At 35.6% G+C, this 22,490-nt stretch overlaps 2 long non-coding RNA genes across 2 annotated transcripts in view; both read left to right on the top strand.

The window, feature by feature from the left end:
• Positions 1-22,490, top strand: part of LOC149090768 (uncharacterized) — a 152,124-nt gene that overhangs the window by 108,315 nt on the left and 21,319 nt on the right. The gene's annotated exons all lie outside the window — the stretch shown is intronic.
• LOC149090770 (uncharacterized) lies at positions 12,854-13,234 on the top strand. Its single transcript, XR_016197568.1, has 2 exons — positions 12,854-13,107; positions 13,163-13,234. It is a non-coding gene; the product is annotated as an uncharacterized LOC149090770 (long non-coding RNA).

Raw genomic sequence — 22,490 nt, 5'->3', positions numbered from 1 at the left:
ATATTTAATTTTATTCTTTCGAATCTCGAAGATTCCTACGTTTCCTTTTGCAATGTCCTCATATACTTCTACTAAATATAGTTTTAACTGTTCGACTTTGCTTTCAAACTCTACTTCTTCTTCAGAGCTTTTGTGAACTGTGACTGCTCTAACATGCTTCACATCTTTATCTTCTTCTTTCTCAGCCCTCATAATTTCTAATTTCAAATCTTGTATGCTTTTCATCGCTTTATCAAATTCCTTATTGTTAAAGTATGCATGGTCTATTACCCCTACTTTTAACAATAAGGTATGATTATTTTCTAATTCTTCTTTTATTTTTTCTAACTCTCCTAAAATTTCGCTCGGTGGCCTAATTTCTTCAGATGAGTCTAGTTTTTTCAATCTGGACACTAAGTCCGATTGCATTTTCAAGAGCTTTATCACTTTTTCTGACAGCATTCTTTTTATTTTTATTTATATTTATTAAAAAAATTAAACTACGACTTATCTTTATCTTATCCGCGCTGTCCTCCTGTTGATCCAGTCTTCTCTGATGATCTTGGTGATATTCCTCTTCCCGTTGGCCACTGACGGTTCTGATGAGTCGCTTTCTTTCGTCGAATTTCGCTGTAGTTTTACTCTGTCTCTCTTTTTGGATGGAGAACAGAAACCTTTTGGTAGTATTCTGCCTCTCCGCACTTTGCGCGAGAGAACAGAATTACTTCGACTTTTTATTTTTTTGAACCGAATTTTTCGGATTTTTATTTATTATTTTTTTTTTTTTTTATTTATTATTTTTTTTTTGTCTCCGCACTTCACGCGAGAGAACAGAATCACTTCAATTTTTGTTTTTGTTTTTTGTTTTTCTCTCTCCGCACTTCACGAGAGAACCGAACTTTTCGGATTTTAAAAAAATTTTTTTTTTTTTAGTCCCTTTTTGGGAATGCAGACCCACCAGCACTACAAATTTTCTTTTTTTTTTTAAATTTGAGCACCACTTTTAGTTTATATATGTATATACTCTGTCTCTTACCACTGGCGGGGGAAAACAGAGTAATATACTATATTTTGTCTTAAGCTGAGTTTTAAAACTATCAGCATTAAGACGCTGGTTCCTTTCTCTGTGTCTCTTACCACGGGTGGGGGAAAACACAGAGAACGCCGAAGGACCAAAATGTTAGAGCGTTAAAATGAAAAAACACTCCACATTTGCCGAATTCAAGATCTTAACTGAACTTTGTGTAGTCTGTTCTTAATTTTTCATTTTTTTTGCAGCTTTTTCTCTAAGCTAAGAAATCGAGCTATAGCTTGTGGCTTTGATTCTCCTAATTCATTTTCTTCTTTGAACGGAATTGTTACAACATATCTACCCCTTGAATCAATTTTTGTTGTATTCTGAAAATTTTTCTCACAAAATTCTATCTCTTTGACATCTTCTTCTTCTTCGTTTTCTAATTCCCAGAACCGATCTAGGTCTTCTATTGCAATACTTGTCGCTACTATCGTTGTTTTACCTTTTGATTTTGTACAACCTGATACAATCCAACCAAATTCAGTCTTTTGCCCAAGTAATCCATCTATCTTTACTATCCCATCTTTTAGTACGTGTGGATATAAGTCTGCACCTATTATTATGTCTACACGACCTGGTTTATAAAATTGTGGATCAGCTAAAGTGAAATTGTGCCATTGAGCCATGTCTATATTTGCTTTACTAACTGGGAGAGCTTTCATTAACTTTGATAATATGATGGCCTCAACCCTAAACTGTTCTTTATTTGGTTCTCTAGGTTTTATTATTAGCTTAACTTTGTGTTTCGACCTACAAGTATTTTCTGATGAGACACCACTTATTTCTGTCTCATTTCTGATTCTGGGTAAATTTAGCAACTGTGCGGCCTCCTCAGATATAATTGTTTTTTGAGATCCACTATCTATTAAGGCTCTTAAGTTAATATAATTCCCCTTTATTGCTTTAACTTTAATTATCGCTGTGGCTAATAAGGCCTCTTCATTTGTTACTACTGTATTAACTTTTTCTGTATTTATATGTAACATTGTATGATGAGGCTTCTTACAAAAGTAACAATTCATGCTACTTGTACACCTATTAGTATTCGTGTGTCTTAAACACCTCAAACATAACTGTATCTTTCTTGCAGCATCCAATCTTTCTCTTGGGACCATTGCCTTAAATTTCGTGCATTGCGTGGTACTATGACCTACTACTTTGCATATAGGACAATTGTAACCAGAGTGAATTTTCTTTTCCTCCTTATTTGAAGTGGATAATGAACAATGTCGCTGATCTAAGTAGTCTATTACGTCAGTCAGTAATTGTATTTCTTTTGTCTTTTTTATTTGGCTTTCGTATAATTGAAGTGCCTCTTTACTAAATTTTCTTAGTATTATGTGTGCAAAGATTTTATCAACTTCTTCTGAAAGTTGAGCCTTACTTTTAATTATATGTATTGACTCATTAATTGTATCAATAAAATAATTGATACTTTTGGATGAGTCAATATTTAAATTTGGAAGGTCCATTATTCGGTTCAATTGTTCCGAAACAATTTTCCTTTTATTTTCATATCGCTTGGTAAGTAATTCCCAAGCGGTAGAATAATTATCTGCGGACCCCGTTAATAAATGAGCAACCATGCTCTTTGCTTCTCCTCGTAATGAGGATTTTAAGTAACTGAATTTGATAGAAGGAGTTAAATCTTCTCTTCTATCAATAAGGTCGCAAAATAATTCAGCGAATAAATCCCAATCTTTGACATCTCCAAAAAATATTGGGACTTGAATTTTTGGTAGACCCGGAAGGTTATCCATTTTTTCGTGGATTATGGGTTGAATTGGGGTGCCTTTTTTGGCTTCTAACGCACTGATTGCATTTTGCACATCAAAATCTAATTCATTAACTTCTTCGTCAAACATTTTGTTTGACACATATTTATTTCTTAGCTCCTGAACTAGCTTTGAAACTTTATTCCATAAATATTTAATTTTATTCTTTCGAATCTCGAAGATTCCTACGTTTCCTTTTGCAATGTCCTCATATACTTCTACTAAATATAGTTTTAACTGTTCGACTTTGCTTTCAAACTCTACTTCTTCTTCAGAGCTTTTGTGAACTGTGACTGCTCTAACATGCTTCACATCTTTATCTTCTTCTTTCTCAGCCCTCATAATTTCTAATTTCAAATCTTGTATGCTTTTCATCGCTTTATCAAATTCCTTATTGTTAAAGTATGCATGGTCTATTACCCCTACTTTTAACAATAAGGTATGATTATTTTCTAATTCTTCTTTTATTTTTTCTAACTCTCCTAAAATTTCGCTCGGTGGCCTAATTTCTTCAGATGAGTCTAGTTTTTTCAATCTGGACACTAAGTCCGATTGCATTTTCAAGAGCTTTATCACTTTTTCTGACAGCATTCTTTTTATTTTTATTTATATTTATTAAAAAAATTAAACTACGACTTATCTTTATCTTATCCGCGCTGTCCTCCTGTTGATCCAGTCTTCTCTGAAGGGGGCGCCTGATGATCTTGGTGATATTCCTCTTCCCGTTGGCCACTGACGGTTCTGATGAGTGTCAATGAGTGTCGCGCAAAGAGCAATACGATTATCGCTCACACAAAGCCACTCAGCAAAATACAGTTTGACTAAAAACTCAACAGAAATGATCTTTGCCTTCGTGTGCACGTAAATACATGCATACAGACGTAAATACCTACGCAAAACACGATTCGCTTGTTTTCGTTTACGATCAGTGTTGGACTTGAGCGAAAATGTCTCGCTCAGAGCACGAGCGAGCTGAGCCGGACGCGAATGTATTTTATTGTGTGAGTGTAATACACTCATTTACAGACAACAAAAAAGTGCCAACAGTGACTACAACCAATTCGGAATCACATATTGATGGGGCGTTTTCAAATTTAAGCAGTGAGGTCACCACAATACTATTTTTATAAGTGTTGATAATGTTTGATGTTATTTTATATTTTTAATAAATCATATATAAGCAAATATTAAGTTTTTAAGTATGGTATAATAGAATAATATAATATACTAATAATTTTTATGTTATAATAAATGAATAATGAAACAAAAAGCAACAATATTTTATTACTTGAGTTGTCTTTCTTGTTGTTGTTGCATGTGTTGTTTTTGCATGTGTGTTGTGGACATGTGTGCTGTAGTTGTTGCTGCCGTAGCCGTAGCTGTAGTCATATTCGTATTTGTTTGTGTATGTTGCATTTGTATTACTTGTTGGTGTGTGTATTGATGCTATTGTGTTGATGCGGGCAAATGCAGTGCTTGCTCTAGTTGCTGTGTATGTGTGTTGAGTGAGTTTCTCGTGGTGACGTCATTAATCGAGTGAAGTGCGTTTGTGGTAATGGCGACTTGAGTTGAGTGAATGAGAGCGAGTGCGCGTGCGTCGGGGTGGGTTTTTAAGTTTGCATGTGAGTGAGTATGAGTCTGATAATCGTTTATTGGCAATGGCCGACTTGCGTTGCGGAGAGAGCCGCCTTTTTGCGTCTATTGTCTCTCTCTCTCCCAAACCGTTCTCGGGCGACTTGCGTTCGGCCATTTTTGACACCTTTGGATAGCGGGGAATATTGAGAGCTTGTATACATACATATATATATATATATATATATATATATATATATATATATGCTTTATTCAATAATAGCACTGTTTGGTCAGTGATAATAGCTTAAGACTAAAGACAATTTTTGTTAAAGGCAATATTATAGGCTGCTGAAATTGCGCAGCAGACAAAGAATGTCGGCGTCAGCTAGACGCGTCGTTCTCACATTTTCGGTTTGCAACACTATTGCTATGCAATAGCAAAATGCAACGGCATTCTGTCAGGCCGGCGCCACTATTTATGATTTGGCTAATTTTTGAATCGCTTTATTGTATTTGAATATTCTGTGTGTTGTGGACCTTGTCAGTATGAATATGTCACTTCCCTCTTCTTAAGAGGTAAGCCTGCGACTCAAAAAGACCCTTAAGGTAGTTTTTGTGCTTTTGATATGATTTTGTTTCTAATATACTTATTAATTGTGGTTGTTTTATATGTATATGCGCATATTAATATTTCTAATACAATGTTGTTCAATTCATTCTTAACTATTTATGTGTTTGTAGCCATAATTATCGAGGGTATGACATAGTTTAAATAATATTAGTGGATTAAAATCTATTGGGATATAGGATGTTATTGTCATTAGTATTATGTATATATTTGTACTTGATTTATTTTCTTTCATTTTTATACCCTGAACCCATTGAAAATGGGAAATCAGGGTATAATGGTTTTGTTAAAAGTATGTAACAGGCAGAAGGAGGCGTGGCAGACCCCACAAAGTATATATATTCTTGATCAGGGCGACGAGCTGAGTTGATTTAGCCCTGTCCGTCTGTCTGTCCGTCCGTCCGTCCGTCCGTCCGTCCGTCCGTCCGTCCGTATGTATGAACGCGTCGATTTCAGAAGATATAAGAGCTAGAGACTTCAACTTTTTTTTTAAATGTCCGTATATATCACGCGCAGATCGAGTTTATCACTAAAAAACGATAACTCGTTCCGATACTTTTTTATCGATAAAAAACCTTATCGAAGATCAGTTAAAAAATTATATCTCCTACATCTTTCAAGCTAGAGTCTCCAAATTTAAAACGTATATTAAGATACATTTTAGACAATTTCGGTTTTTGTTAAAATTTACCCCCCACCCCTAAATCCACCCCCTCACCCTCATCTTTGTAAAAGTCGTATATCAAATACTAGAGACTTGTACTTCGGTATACACATACATTTAAACATCATCATTACGTTCTGTAAGTTTCATTACGATCGTACGTCTAGAAATTAAATTATTCAACAAATAAGTTCTCATAATATTGCCAACACTGCAGCGCAACCCAAGCGCAATCGCCTGTATATACGTGTGTGTATGCGTGTGTTTGTTTGTATGTGTATGTGTGGGCGTGTATTTGTTTGTATGTGTGTGTGTGTACGTGTGTGTGTGCTAATTATTATTGAAATATCAGTTCCTTGTTGGGTTCAGGGGATCTCGTAGTCGAGCAGTCTCGACTAGAGCTTTCTTACTTGTTTCAATTGTGTATTTATAGCAACGTGTAACTCTATTTTTGTTAGTAATTTGGTAATGATCTGAACCTAATTTTTCAACATTTTTATTGGCTTTAGAGGGATTTTCTAGTTTGCCCTTTTGTAGCGGTCCATTTCGATATCTGGTATCGACATCGCATTCTTGTCGGTTACTGCCGATTTTGTTTATTACTTTTTCTCTTGTTTTCTTGAATGTCTAGTTTAGGTTGCCCACCATATAGAAATATATGTGCAGGAGTTTGTCCAATTGTGTCATGTTTTTTTTTTTGTGATTGTAGATGTAGAGAATAGATTCTATTTTACTGAGTTTATTTTCTTCGTCATTTAAAGTATTGATTATTCTAATTTTTTCGTTTATTGTTTTATGTGGTCGTTGGATGTCTGCTATTCCTGTTTTTGTTGTATTTAATTGTAATTCTACTCCTTCACTTTCGAGTCATTTTTTAGTGCTAAACTGGAAAATGCGCCGTCTCGGTCAGCTTTTAATAATATTGGCTTTCCCAACTGATTAAATATACGCATTAATGCATTCTTGCATTCTATCCCATCTTTTGTTTTAATATTTCCAAGAGTAACGAATTTTGAATAAGTATCTATGCAACTAAGATAATGCTTGCCTTCAGAGGAATAAATGTCTACTACAGACTTATCGCGACAATGTTCGGGTTTGGGGGTGATTTTCATTGGCATATTTGTTTCTCTGTGTTCGGTTTTTGCTAAGTTGCAAATGTAGCATTCGTTTATTATAATTTGTATTAGTAATTGGCTGTTAGGGAAATAGTAAGTTTCACAGAAGAGTTTGTTTGTTTTTTGGATACCAGGGTGTAAGAGTTTTTCATGGGTTTTTAAAGTAAGTTCTTTAAATTCAGCATATGAGTCTATATATTTTAATTGGATGAGGCTTAGTAGAATTTTGGTGTGGCTAGTGTTAATAATTTCGTGCGTTTTGAATGGAATTACGCTAGTTTTTGTACAAAAGAAGTCCATTAAATACGCAAGTTTTTTTAAAAAATAACTCAATTAAATATTTTTCAGCTTGTCTTTAGTCATGTTATCGTATGTAATGTGAATTATTGATTTTTTGAAATAATTCTGTTTTTATTAATATTTGGAATGCCTTTAGAAAATATAATTTGTCCTTTAAATGTGTTTATAGGGTTTTCTGTGAGGCCAATTAAATTACTGTTTTCTTCAGCGCTATGTTGTGTTTCTTCTCAGAAATAAGTTTGTTCTATTTTCACTCGCGATAAAACGTCAACTAAGTGGTTTTTATTGTTGGATATTTTAGAATTGCTTTGATCTTATCAGGATTGGGTTTTATTCCATCCTCAGTTATGACATGTCCTAGGAAGGTAGTTTCTTGTTTTAAAAACTCACATTTGTCAAGTTGTAATTTTAGATTGGCTTCAGAAAGCTTCTCTAAAACTAATTGTAATGAGAGTAGGCATTCTTTTAAGGATGTTGAATAAACAATTATATCTTCAAGATATATTAAACAGTGTTTATTTAGTAATGGTCGCAGGACGTTATTCATGCAACGTTGAAAGGTTGCAGGTGCATTCTTTAATGGTGGCTTTAATAACCATGTTTAGTGGAGAAAGATGTTTTTTTTTATGGAATCTGGATGCATTTCAAGTTAATGAAATCCTCTTACAAAGCCTACTGTTGTGAAATCTACCTAGTTTTACTAAAGTCTCTTTATTTATTTTGTATTGGGTGCCTGTCATTTATGGTTACCTATTTAATTTTCTGTAGTCAATCACAATTCCAAATTTCTGCCTACGTGAAGCATCTTGCTTTTTAGGTACGATCCACATAGGACTACAATAAGGGGAATTGCTGGGGCGTATAATAAGGTATATAATCTAACATGTCTCGAATTTGGAGCTCAACTTCGTGCTCGTACGCTTTTGGATAGCTGTATGGTTTTGTATACAAAGTAGTGTTAATAACATGTTTTTCTTGATTACTGAAACTAAGCTGGTTACCTTCATTGAATTGAATGTGTTGATATTGTTTCAACAAGTTTATTAAATTACATTTTTCTTCTTCATTTAAATGGTCTAGTCGGTAAGGGTTTGAATTCTTAGGTTCTTGTTTTTTTAGAATTGTCTCTGGATAGATTGTTGATGTTGTTGTTGTTGTTGTTAGTTTCAAAAATTGGCTGAGTTACGAAATAATTTTGATGTGTAATCGGAATATCGTTGATTAATTTATACTTTCTATTGTATAAATTATAACGGCTTATATCTGCAAATAGATCAGAGGAATCCTGGTCATAACGAGTTTTTTCAGTACCAAGGACAACTAGAAGACTTGCGCTTTAAGTTTACAAATGAGTAAAATTGTTGAGGATCTCGAGCAAACTGACGTTTGCAACGTATAAGATAATTCTCATAAGAACGAGTATTTGAATGATTGAAATTAGACTTGGCTATGAAATACTTAGACCAGTCGACACTAGAACCAGACTTTTTATAGTTCTTAAAAAATTTAGATTTAATATTTCTTAAATTCGAAAGAGTCTTAGTGAACCAAGTTTAAACGGGCGAAATACGGCAGAGAGGGACGCACACATGCAGAATAGAGTTTAAGGTTGTATAAAAAAGCGATACTGTCAAATTAATATCAACCGACTCATATAAATGGGACTAGCCTGTTGAATTAATTAATTCGTTGAACAAAAGAAAACCGCATTTGCGATAACAGCGACTTGGCTTAGAAGGCAAGGAGTTATAAGTGAGATGATTATCAACAGCTAATAATAGTCACTACCGTTGCTAGTATTTAGATTCATTAGACAAATAATACGCCGAGTTTCGTTTTCAATTTATTTCCCACAACTTTAATACGCTACATGCGCTCTTTTCGCTATCCGCATTTACTTTACTTAAAAAAAACAACACTTAATTTCTACTAGTCTCTTTGCGCTCACCCGCTACTCTACTCTACTAATAATCTAATTTTCTCTTCATCGTCCGCCTCTAAGCCTCCGCCGCGATCGGCCTCGGCGTCGGCAATGCAACTCACCAGGGCGTCGGCTCTTCGAACTTTCGCCGCGAAGGACAGAGTTGCATTGCTGATCGCCGCGACTTGCGCGCGTCCCTTGACCCATTTTAAAAAAATAACAAAGTTATGTGAGGCGGTTCAGCGAGCCGCCTTACAATCGCAATTAACACACCACCCCCTCTGCGCATCGAACGATCGCTTCTATAAGTAGTGAAATTACTTAAAAGGATTTCACTTTTATGAATACTATTACTTAACCATTTCTCAGTGAATGCGATAATATCATATTGTACACTGCAACTGTGCATTAATAGACTTTTCATTTTAGAATTTAAGACACGTACATTTTGATAAATCAGAGACAGCTGCAAAGATGTATGAAAATTATTTAGTTTTTTGATACAATGTTTGATGAAGATTGATTAAAGGTAAATTTACAGAAACAGGAGTCGGATACGTTACAATGTATAGGTCTGTATCAACTTCGAGAGGTGGCCAGAAATTAGGATCACAAAGTTTTCAAATATTTATAATGTGGGGGACATTGGTCTTGAAAGAAACTATTTCACGCGGAGCTGCGAAACTATACTTCGATATAAAACGAATAAAAGCAGATTCTGCCTCACAGGTATCAGATGAAAGCCTAGATAAGAAATCTTTCTTTCGAGGAGAGACGACAGATAAGGAAATGCTGGGAAAGGCTGAATTATTGACACATTTAGGCTTGAACAACAATTGGAAAAGATTCCAATTTTTGAACAGGGACTTGAGTTTCAATGGCAGCCTCGACAGAAGAACCAATAACGTATATCATACGCTTTATTTTTCGATAACTCATCCGATAACTTTTTATCGAGAATAATCGAAAAATTTATATTGTTTTTTGAGCATCATCGGAATACTTTTAGACGTGAACACTTCATATACATATATGTGTATATACATGTGATGAATACAAACATTTTGTAATCAACAGATTCTGGATAACACGCCCCCTTCGCCCCCAATTTGTAAAAAATGTATTTCAAGTACTAGAGACTTGTGCTTTGGAATGTACACAATGTTGACCATATGATTACGCCTTGAAAATTTGATTAAGATAGTCCTACTCAAACAGATGTTATTCAACAAATAATTTACCATAATATTGCCTGTCAAAGCGCAGTCGCTGCTGGTTGCACACTTAGCAGAATGCATGTAACAGGTCCAATTTTTCGTTTTTTTTTGACAATAAACTAAATAATTTGAGTCTCTATGAAATACCCTTTATTTAGCACCATGAAACTGAAATGCTGCTAGTTTTTTATACCCCGAACCCATTGAAAATGGGAAATCAGGGTATAACGTTTTTTTTTTTTTTTTTTTTTGACCTGTTGCATCTTTCCAAAAGGGTCCGCAAGTAGAGAAAATATATACCAAGAACGCCCCTTCAGTTGCGTTTTTTATAACGTTTACTCAGTTTTATTGGTAGTAACTGTTAATGAATGAAAAATTTACATACTTCATATGCTTATATGCATTGCCTGTTAACCGTTTTGTCAAACGGATGATGGGACTACATTTTTTGGGAACAAATCTTAACCTAAAATTGTTGACTGATTTCTGGTACCTAACACCAGTTCCATTCATTTCCTCTTTAGTAATAATTAAACTGTGAACAAGTGAATAACGTGTAAATTGTAATCCGCGAAAAGAATTGTATGTGATAGTTATTTTCAGCTGTGTACATTGTGAAAAATTCTTTTCGATTATTATTTTGTGTGTTGACTTTGTTTACGTGTTTAACAATTACTACTTTGAATGTAAGTCAAATTTGGAATTAATATAACACATAACTCTTTTTTAACAGTCTTTTTTAAGGCTTTATAGTACAATTATTTTATATATTGTAGTTTTCTAACAACAAAAAAAAATTTTTTTTGACATATATAACTTATATTTACACAAATATATATATATATATTAGAGGGCTGCATGAGTGCCAGAAAACACGTACTCGAGTTAACAATGCTCGTATTGAATTGAGTGGAACCGAGGCCAACTCAGAAATGGATGAGTAAGTGAGTGCGCTCATATATGACTCAGAGGCACAATATTCTATTAAACGAGAAAGGGTCGAATAAGTATGAGGCCGGGTATATGAGTTGCTTCACTGAGTTAATGAGTGGCGTCGCTGCTAGCAGAGAAACAATTAGCGAAAAAACGAAGAGCAATGTAATCGTGTGTGTGCAGGCCAGACGGCCGACCAACGGCAAATTTTCCGTTACAATTTCGTAGCGAATACATATTCTTTCTGCGTACCAACGCTTTCATACCCTTCACACAAATAACGTGCAAACGAAATCCAATGTATATTTGTTGTGCAATAAACTCGTTAGGAGTATTATTATTTGCTTAATTAGATATATTGTATAAAGCAATTATAATTAATATAGAAGTTAATAAAATTATGTATAGATCGGTATATAAGATAATGACATGAAAACACTAACATTTTACATGAGCATGGCAAACCCTTTCAAGAGTTACATATACTCTCTAAAAGGAAAGGGCATAGAAAGAGACAAAACATGAAAAAATAGGGGCGCAGTTAAGCTTCATATTGAAACGCATGCTTTTCGTTTGAGGGCTCGCAGCGCACTGATTTTGGTTTGAGATTTTTTCACTGATCGAGCCTCAAGCGACAGAGCCGAGCAAATACGAAGTGTTGATACGAACATATGTGTGCACTCAAAGACTCGAGTCACTCGACGCCAATATGCTTCGGATAAATGTTGTATTCCTCTTTAGGTCTTATTTATTCTTATTCATTATACTGAAGGCAGCGGGTTATGAGTCGTAGAGTCCATGCGAACTCCAGCTCACTCAACCATATTCTGCCTCGGACTCATATATATATATATTAGAGGGCTGCATGGCCGCACTCATAACCTAGCAAAATAGAGTCCATTCGAGATAAGACTGAGTGAGTGAGTATATATATATGTATATATATACTATTATTTAAAGCAAAACTAACAATTGAATAGGTCAAATCCAGATAATTTAGATCGAGAGAGGGAATACAACACACTTTCGCAAAGAGAGCGTAGGCAAAATTTAGAATATCGACAAGCTGAGCAGATTAACAATAGTGAGCGTCGTCAGACTCGTAGGAATAATTTAAGACTTAGACATTTGGAGCAGACAGAAGACACTGCTAATCGCGCTATGCATCGATTAAATGTTCAAGTTAGGGAACTGGAGCAAATTGCCAATACTTCGCGTCGATTAAGACGTAGGCAAGATCCTGATTACAGGGCGACAGAGCAGGAACAGAACTTCATTCAAATCGTCGAAGTGATCCTGTTGTTAGGGAACAGGAGCAAATTGCCAAAACTTCGCGTCGATCGAGACGTAGGCAAGATCCTGATTACAGGCGACAGAGCAGGAACAGAATACTGCACTTCACTCTCAAAGCCGACCAAATTTTGGTCGACGACTTTTAGAAAGGAAAGAGATAGGTTGTTACGGTCTCGCGTCAGAAATAACGCTACTCGGCGACGTATAGATCGACGTATAGACGCTCGTAATACAAGTGCAAGGCGAAGTGCGTGATTGCAAGCCCGTCAAGCGGCATTCGACGCTAATAGAAGTGTGTCCCAACGTGTAAGACAGTTTAGGAATGTAATAAAAAATATAATTGAAGAAAATCGAAGAAATGCTATGCGTAGGGACACGAAAAAAGTATCGATATTTTCGGTATCGGATACATTGGGGCGATGATACCGATACTTTTTACTCGATGTTTTGGTTTCGATATTTTTACTTATCGAGTATCTCTAGAGCCATATCGAGTAAAGAAAAATACGCGGGATCAAGTCAAGCTCGCCAGCCAATTTGCGCAAAATTTGAGACTGAGTTTGAGTTGAATCATTAAAAAAGGTTAAAACAGTGAATTATTATCGAAGTCAATTGGATTTATAGTTAAAGTAAGTAATAAAGCAATTACTCTATGCAGTTTATTGAAATATATTTCTTTAAAAGAATGCCACCAAGCCACAGCAGTGTTTGGCAGTATTTCACCAGAATACGCAACGACGAGGTGAAGTGCAAAATTTGCTTCAAAACTCTTAAATCATCAGGAAACACCTCAAACATGCATAATTTCTAATTCTCTCTCCAGTGAGAATGAGAGTGATACTTCCATAGATTCAGCAAACAATCTTTGGAGTGATTATAAGAAGTGGACGCATGCAGGGAAGCAGACCAAAAAAACAAGATCTACAATAAACGATGACGAAGTAGGTCGCTACCTATCTACCCATGTTTTACCACTTTCCATCGACCCTTTAAAACAATGGGCTGATATGAAAGTAGTTTATCCCAAACTATACAACTTAGCTCAAAAATATTTGGGAATTTCCGCGACGTCCGTGCCCTCTGAGCGCCTTTTCTCCAAAGCTGGAAGTACCATAACCAAAACTCGCAGCCGATTGTCACCCAAAAGGCTTGACAAACTTCTTTTTTTAGGCGATTGTGCAGAGGAGGAATGGAATATATAACTTAAAATAACTTCATTGTACTATCTAATATTGAAAATTTACTTGTAACTTTTTATTTAAAAAAAACATGAAAGATATCCTAGATTTAATAAACATTTCATCCGATACCTTGCAACATCGATGCTTTTGATTTGATATTTTTATAAGTACGATGCTTTTCTTTTGATGCTTCCTATGAGTACATGATCGATACTTTGCATTCGATATCGTGTCCCTAGCTATGCGTAATAGCCAAGCACGCGCAGAAATTCTTCCAGAGAATAGGGAACCTCGAAGAATAAATTTTAGTTTATCTGAATGTATTAACAGTTATAATATACTTGTTAAGCAGGGTCCAGATCAGGTTTGCATTTGCTGCAAAGGCTTGTGGTTTCCACACCAAGTCGTCAAAATTAGTAAAGATTTTGTTGAAAGACAGTGAAGATATTTTAAGTTTATCTTCAATTTTCCCTGCTTCAAAGAATAAATACTCTTTTTCCTTTTATGATAATCAAGTCATTAGGGTATGGTTGGCAAGCTGCAATTAAAGGAACTGTGGTTAATGTACCCATACCTGTAGGCAATATAGTGACATCCCTTCCAAGGGCATTTAATGAAGCTGAGGTTGTTCACATACACCTTAAGCGAAGAATGGAATATAGCCATGAATATAGCCATCTCATTAGATCTGCTTGCGCAAGAAATTTTGATTTTCGCTATGGGCAGGTTTAAAAATTAATGAAAATGGAGGGCGGTATTTTCGGTCGCCACTACGTCATTAGGTTTTACTGGCGGGTTGAGCAGAGAGGCTCTCCCCACATTCATGGAATGTTTTTGCTGAAAGATGCCCCAAAGTTTGAGTTGGCTGATGAGCTAAGCGTTCCTCCAGCAAAAAGATTTGTTGATCAGTTTATTACAACTGAAATGAATAACCCAGATGTAACTCCATTTTTGGAATACCAAATCCACAATCACGGACATTCATGTAGGCGAGAAGTTAGACAGCAAAGAATATGTAGATTTTCCTATGCCCCAAACTGAAATTCTTTTTCCATTAGAGGAAAATAATGCCAATTTAGATGTACATCGCAAAAATTTTGAAAAGATCCAGTCCGTATTAGAATGTCCATTTGATCGTGAAACTATTGATTTACTTTGCGATTTCAAAAGTTTTTTGGCGCATGATCAGCTTAGCTTCTCTTATGAATGTTATATAAATGCACTTCGGTAGACTTTAAAAAAAAAAAACCAAAAATATTTTTAAAGCGATCATTTGCAGCTATAAAGCTAAACGCATATAATAGTACCTTGCTTCTATTACAGCGAGCAAATATTGGCATTCTATTTTGTATCAGACCCCTACGCCTGCTGCAGCTATGTTGTAAATTATATTGACAAGTCCCAGAGGGGTATTTCCAAATTATTGCGTGAAGCAGTCTGTGAGATTAGCAGGGGAAATGCTACCATCAAACAAAAGTTGCAGCACATAGGTCATAAATTTATTTCGGGTACTGAAATATCAGCCCAAGAAGCTGTTTACTGTATATATTAGCTGTATATATATTAATACTTCTCTACCAGAACATCGGGTTAGAATACTTAAGTCTAGGCAACAGTTGCCCGATGATTCAAGTGATATATTTTTATTGGGTCTTATAGAGCATTATGTTCAACGACCTGATGCTGTAGAAAATGTATGCTTAGCCGATTTTGCGGCTTTTTATACATTTAGCAAACAACTAACTGGAACTCGACAGAATAGACATGATTTCGATAATCTAGATATGCCCAGTATTTCACAAACACGAAATTTCATGCTGCGCGATGGCAGTGGCTTTGTTAGAAAAAGACAAAGTCCAAGCATAATTAGATATAGAAGATTCAATATAAATACTGATAGGTGTAATTATTTTAGAGAGGTTGTTATGCTATACTTCCCTTGGAGGAATGAGCGCATAGAGCGCATTTGTAGTGAAAACCTTGAAATTATAAATATTAGTCGTAGCAAGTATAATTCATTAGATGATAACGAATTACAAAATGCACTTGAAAATGTAGTTCAGGACGAAAGTGAGGAAGCTATTGAAAATCAAGTCGTAGACGATAGATTTAGAGTATTGGGATTGCCTGAAATTAATCAACAATTAAATGTTCTTAATATTAATGAAAGCGATGAAAGTACACAATTAGGAGATAATAATGTACGGAGGCGATAATAACGACGGAAAAAGTCGGCTTATATTAGCTATTTATCAGTCATTATCAGTAATGTACAATAGCAAGCCAGGAAATAATCCAACAATTAAGATTTTACTGTGTGCCGCCACAGGAAAAGCTGCGTTTTGCATAGGCGGATCAACCTTGCACTCTATGTTTTCACTTCCAGTTAATCAATCTGGTTCAAGTTTAAGACCCTTAAGTCACGATCTAGTGAACACATTACATTCAAGGTTGATAGACCTCAAAATTATTATTATTGATTAAATTTCAACGGTGGGGTCCAAAATGTTTTCTCAGCTAGATTTACGATTAAAGCAGTTTTTCAAAAATACTTCTCCTTTTGGTGGCATTTCTGCTTCATCCCTATGGGACCTTTTCAAATATTTTGAACTTACAGAAATTATGAGGCAACGGGAAGACCAATCTTTCGCTACTGCGTTAAATAATATGGCATCGGGAATCATGACAACCGATGATGTTAGTTTAATTCGCTCTCGTATATGTCAGGCAGCTGAGGTGCCCGATGATGCAATTCATTTATTTAACACTAATGCAGCGACTGCTAATTTTGATATTACAAAGCTAAATATGATTCCGATTGATTCGTTTTTTTCTACCGCTGTTGATTTTGTAAAAGCATCCCACTTAACAAATGCTAATAGGCAAAGAATTCTAGACGCCGTTAGTAGTTTTAGGTGCTTGGAAACACAGGGATTGTGTATGTCTCTTCACTTAAAACCACTGCAAAGTATATGATTACGGTTAATATAGATACTGCAGATGGTTTAGTTAACGGAGCAACAGGCATGTTAATGCAAATCGATTTGGATTCCTCCAACACTCCAAATACGTTATGGATGAAATTTGCGGACGATAATATAGGGATGCTTGCTCGATCAAAGTTTACACATCGTACTGAAAACTTATGGACTCCTATTCAAAAGGTAGTTAAAAGCTTTCAGTATCGACGAAACGAGCAAGTTCCCATTGACCGCAAGCAGTTTCCTGTTGTACCTGCAGAAGGAATAACAATTCATAAAAGTCAAGGAGCAAAGTGGTGGTCTACACTTGCCCTCGTATGCAGCGCGCTTCAATATACGTAGCATGTAGTAGAGCAACAACTGCATCGGGGCTATTTATTATAGGAGATTTTGTGCCTCCAAGAGCTCCTAGAAATGATGATAAGGTTCAAAATCAAATTATGCAATTGCGGAGTGTGAAGCAGCTTCAATCACATTATGATCACTTAGTCAATAGTCATTCATTGTCATATTCAAGACATTCGGTCCGATATACTAATTTCAAGCTGCGTAAGCGGTAGAAAAATATGCGGAGCAGCAGTTTTTGAGTATGCAGTATTTCGATATAAGTCGCTAAGCTTTATTGTAGCTTACAAAAGTCCGTCATATTCATTACCACAGTTTAGAATTGAGTTTGAGGAACTGTTTCTTCAACATTCATTTCTGACTGAAAATTGTTTAATTGTGGGAGATTTAAACTTATGTTTAAGCAGCTTCGAAACATTTGACTAGAAAAAGCTTTGGAAGCCTGCTAGATTTGAAGACGTCTACAACCAATTCCGATTCACATATCGATTGTGCGTTTTCAAATCTAAGCCGATGTATTTTATCCACCTAAAAAAAATTTTTTTTTTTTTAAGTGTAACGTAGAAGTAGTTATTAAGTAGTGTATAATAGAGTAATATTAAGATATATTTAATAATTTATGGTAGTAATTATAATATTGCATGTAACAATAAATGAATATTAAATGAAAAAGTAACAATATTTTATTACCTAGGGTTCAGGATATTTTCTAGTCGAGCACTCTCGACTAGAGTTTTCTTACTTGTTTTCTTATGCTGTTGAAAATTCAGGTTTTCTCGATTTGCCACGTCCCTAAAAGGCGTAGACATATAATTTTTACATTAATCTTTATAGGATCATAACATTAGCTCAGGTGCAAAACTTGAACGGTCTAGTTTAAAAACTCTAGAGTTTTATCCGAGTAAAAGCAATGAATGAGTGTAAAAACAACGAGAGTTTAAAATATGTTGAGAGAGCGAGTAAACCGACAAACAGTCGTTACAGAGCGTAACGAAGGTACACAGCGAGAGTATATTTGCGCAGCACGAAGATCAAATTCGAGAGAAGCAAATACAAGAACAATAGTAAGTGAGTGCAAGCATGCTAACACTCACACTAACGAACGTATAAAGAATGAGATGGGAATAGCGCCAAAAAATAGAAACACTAAAGCAAAATGCAAATAAAGTAAATATTAAACCGACGCTGCAATGTTTGATTACCTAGGGTTCAGGGTATTTTTTAGTCGAACACTGTCAACTTCTTCAATCTGTGGAGCTTAGATTGAAGAAGTTGACAGTGTTCGACTAAAAAATACCCTGAACCCTAGGTAATCAAACATTGTTGCGTTTTTTTTAATTATTCATTTATTATATATATTCCTTTAGGATATATTATTCATATATTTTAATACTATTGCTACTACAGATTATTAAATATATCTTAATATTATTGACTGTTATAAGCAAATCCTAAAAACTTAATATTTATTTATGTTTAAAAAAATTATTCCTTTATGAAAACAATTATTAACAAACATCATTCCACTGTGGTAACTATAAATAGTTTCAAATGTCCTGGCGGAAATAAGATCACTGGATAGATTTGAAAACGCCCAATCAAAATGTGATTCCGAATTGGTTGTAGACGTCTTCAAATCTAGAAGGCTTCTAAAGCGTTTTCTAATCTTATAATTTGATTGATTGGCTCTAGACATTTCAAGCCTGCTAAAACATAAGTTAAAATCTGCGATAATTACACAATATTCAGTCAGAAATAAATGTTGATGAAACAGTTCCTCAAACTCAGTTCTAAGATGCGGTAATGAACAAGAAGTACTTTTGCAAGCTATAATAAAATTTAACGACTTATATCAGAATACTGCATAGGCAGTTTGAAATATTGTTTAAAATTTCATTCTTGGTTCGAGCAGAATTCGTTCATACTTCGCAATCAAGCCAAATTATAATACTAAATCCTGGAATGTGCACATTTTCATTTGGATATGTGCACGCCTCAACAAGACATACAATTGACGACTTAAGCATGTCAAACCGAATGGCTTGAATATGACAATGAATGATTTCCAAATGAATTAGCATTTCATCTGCAGTATCTGTATTAACTGTAATCATATATTTTGCAGTAGCTTTTAAATGAAGAGAGCACCTAAAACTACTAACGGCGTCTGGAATTCTTTGCCCACTAGCATTTGTTAAGTGGGATGCTTTTACAAAATCAACAGCAGTAGCGGATCATTCGGAATCATATTTAGCTTTGTAATATCAAAGTTAGCAGTCGCTGCATTAGTGTTAAATAAATGAATTGCATCATCGGGCACCTCAGCTGCCTCACATATACGAGAGCGAATTAAACTAACATCATCGGTTGTCATGATTCCCGATGCCATATTATATTAAGATTGGTCTTCCCGTTGCCTCATAATTTCTGTAAGTTCAAAATATTTGAAAAGGTCCCATAGAGATGAAGCATAAATTAAACTGTAGCGATCATTAGAATTGGACTCAAAAATCCAACGATCACCAACTGGTGAAAGTTGTCGTAAATCACCGAAAACCATTACAGAAATGCCACCAAAAGGAGAAGTATTTTTGAAAAACTGCTTTAATCGTAAATCTAGCTGAGAAAACATTAAGAATCATTGCGCGCAAATAACTGTTGACACAATAAAAAAGACTCAAACAGAAACTGTTCTATCGTGTCTGGGTTAGCTCGTTTGTTGCTGTTTACGTTTCGCTCAACTCAAACACTGATCGTTTGCTTGAGTTAAATGAAGCGAATCGTGTTTTGCGTATGTATGGGTAATCTCTCGCGGCTGCTACGCTCTTTTAACATTTATATGTATGTATGCATGTATTTACGTGCACACGAAGGCAAAGATCATTTCTGTTGAGTTTTTAGTCAAACTGTATTTTGCTGAGTGCCTTTGTGTGAGCGATAATCGTATTGCTCTTTGCGCGACACTCATTGAGAGCGTCGCACGAATGAGTCAATGCAAAGCGCTTGACAGAAACCGAATCAAAACAAAACGAAGAGAGCCGCTCAGAGCGAGATCGTGTCTGCACGATCTTTTCGGTTATGTTACGAAGCAGTGTATATACCATATATGTACGTAAGAAAAAACGATCAACTCTCATTTGCGAGCTATGGCCGCAGCCATTCTCAGCTGCTGCCACCACTACTGCATAAGCGAAGTCATTCAAACTGGCAGTCGCCATTGAAAAATGCCCTACGCTATAAAGTTAATAAGTTGATTGTAATAGTAACAGCACCAAGCAAAAGTTACCTTCAATCTCTTTGCCTCTGGTGACTGATAAAGTGACACTGCTGGATAAGCTTAACCAGCATCCAGCAGTGAAAAGATCTAGCACTAAAGCTACTGGTGGTGCTGGGCGAGGGCTGCGTATCCAATGCCACGATATTGGTACATATAATGCAGTACTGAGTGTACTGCATCGTGAGCAGTTGCAGCTGAATATTCACCAACCGCGCCAACAGAACGGGTATCGAGTGATGCTAGGTAATGCGGGGGACGTCATTCGACACATTAACGCAAGAGCTGCGGGTTTGTCCTCCCAGCGAACGGGCGCTACTCCCATGCGCGTTCTTTATTTCTACCTATTATTGAGACGGGCTGTGCCGCGGCGGGTTAATCAAGAGGGGAAGAAGGAGACGGTTAGCTACGAGGTTAATTTGTTAATCAGCAATAAAATATCACAGCGCATTTCGTTCTTTAATGATTATTTTATTGGAACTTCTCCGCTCATATATACAAATATACATCAAATAATTTCATCTATCAATATTTATACTAAATCTTCGATATGTAATTATGCTTGAATTTTGTCTTTGTCACTGCCATCGCGTAGCATGAGATTTGGTGTTTCTGAAATGCTGGGTATATCAAGATTATCCAAATCATACCTATTTTGTCGAGCCACAAAATCAACTAAGTATACATTTTCAATAGCATCAGGTCGTTGCTCGAGCATATTTTGCAACTGTCGCCTAGACTTAAAAAACCTAACCCGATGTTCCGGTAGCGAAATATTAATATATATGTACCTCAGCGTTACTGCTTTCGAATAAATACCCAAACAGCAGTAAACAACTTCTTGGGCCGATATTTCAGTTCCCGAAATAAACCTATTACCTATGTGCTTCAACTTTTTTTAATAGGAACATTTCCTCTGCTAATCTCACTGACCGCATCACGCAACAATTTGCAGATACCCCTCTGCGACTCTTCAATATAATTTACAACATAGCTGCAGCAGGCGTAGGGGTCTGATACAAAATAGAATGTCAATATTTGCTCGTTGTTATAGAAGTTTTATTATAAGAGTTTAGCTTTATAGCTGCAAATAATCGCTTTAAAAATATTTTTTAGCAACCTACGCAGATGACACTGCAGTTTTGACCAGAAGTCCTAGCATCAACATAGCCACGGAATCCTTGCAGCAGTACGTAAATAGCTTTGAAGGATGGACCAGAAAATGGAATATAGGCATCAACACCAGCAAGTGCGTAAATGTCACGTTTACCACACGAACTTTGTCTTGTAGCGGCATCACCATGCTTGGCTCCAGAATCCCACAAAAGAGCTCATACAAGTACCTTGGAGTTTTACTGGACAGGAAGCTAAATTTTAAGGCCCATACTACCATGGTACGGCAGTCAATAATGGCAAAATCCAGAAAAATGGCATGGCTTCTTGCACCAAAAAACAAGCTGTCACTTTATAGTAAAACTATGATATATAAAAGCATCCTAATCCCGATCTGGAAATACGCCCTAGAAGTATACGGCATTGCATCCAAATCAAACTTGGAAAAAATTAGAGTCGCCCAAGCAAAGATCCTGAGGCGAATCTGTGATGCCCCATGGTACATGACGACTCGAGACATCGAAAAGGATCTAAAGGTTCCAAAGGTGGGATATGTCCTACAGTCACGTTCCGCAAGATATATAGAACATCTTGACAGCCACAGCAAATTACTAGCCAGACGGCTAACTGCCAAGCCGAGGAAGAGACGCCTCAAGAAGTGCCACCCAACGGACTTGCCCAAAAGAGTAATAACGTAATTAAATATAAAAGAAAAATATTTCACAAAACAAAACTATATTAATATAATATTAATAGTAATGTTAAAGTAATATTAAAATTTAACACATAAATATGTAATCTAAGTCTAGATCTGTTTGTTATTATTTTTAATGTAGAACTAGATTAAGTTGCCATTATGGTAGCAGTAAGCTCGTTAATAAAATATAAAAATTTTTACAAAAAAAAAAAAAAATATATATATATATATATATATATATAGGGTTGAAATTATACATGAGTCTGGGTATATAAACCCAGGCTCAGAATAATAAAGATCAATACGAAACTAAACAACATCATAGTAAAGTGTATTCATTCAGCATTTATATAGCATTCACAGAAGTGGTTGGGCTGGCCATGAGCCAAAAAATTGTTGAAATTGCAAAGTTAATCAAAAG

This window comes from Drosophila navojoa, chromosome X, assembly GCF_054131105.1.
Source record: "Drosophila navojoa isolate 15081-1374.11 chromosome X, UAZ_NAV_1.0, whole genome shotgun sequence".
NCBI classification, from domain to species: domain Eukaryota; kingdom Metazoa; phylum Arthropoda; class Insecta; order Diptera; family Drosophilidae; genus Drosophila; species Drosophila navojoa.
Note: the sequence above shows the minus strand (reverse complement) of the source record. Positions and strands in the feature narration are given on the sequence as shown.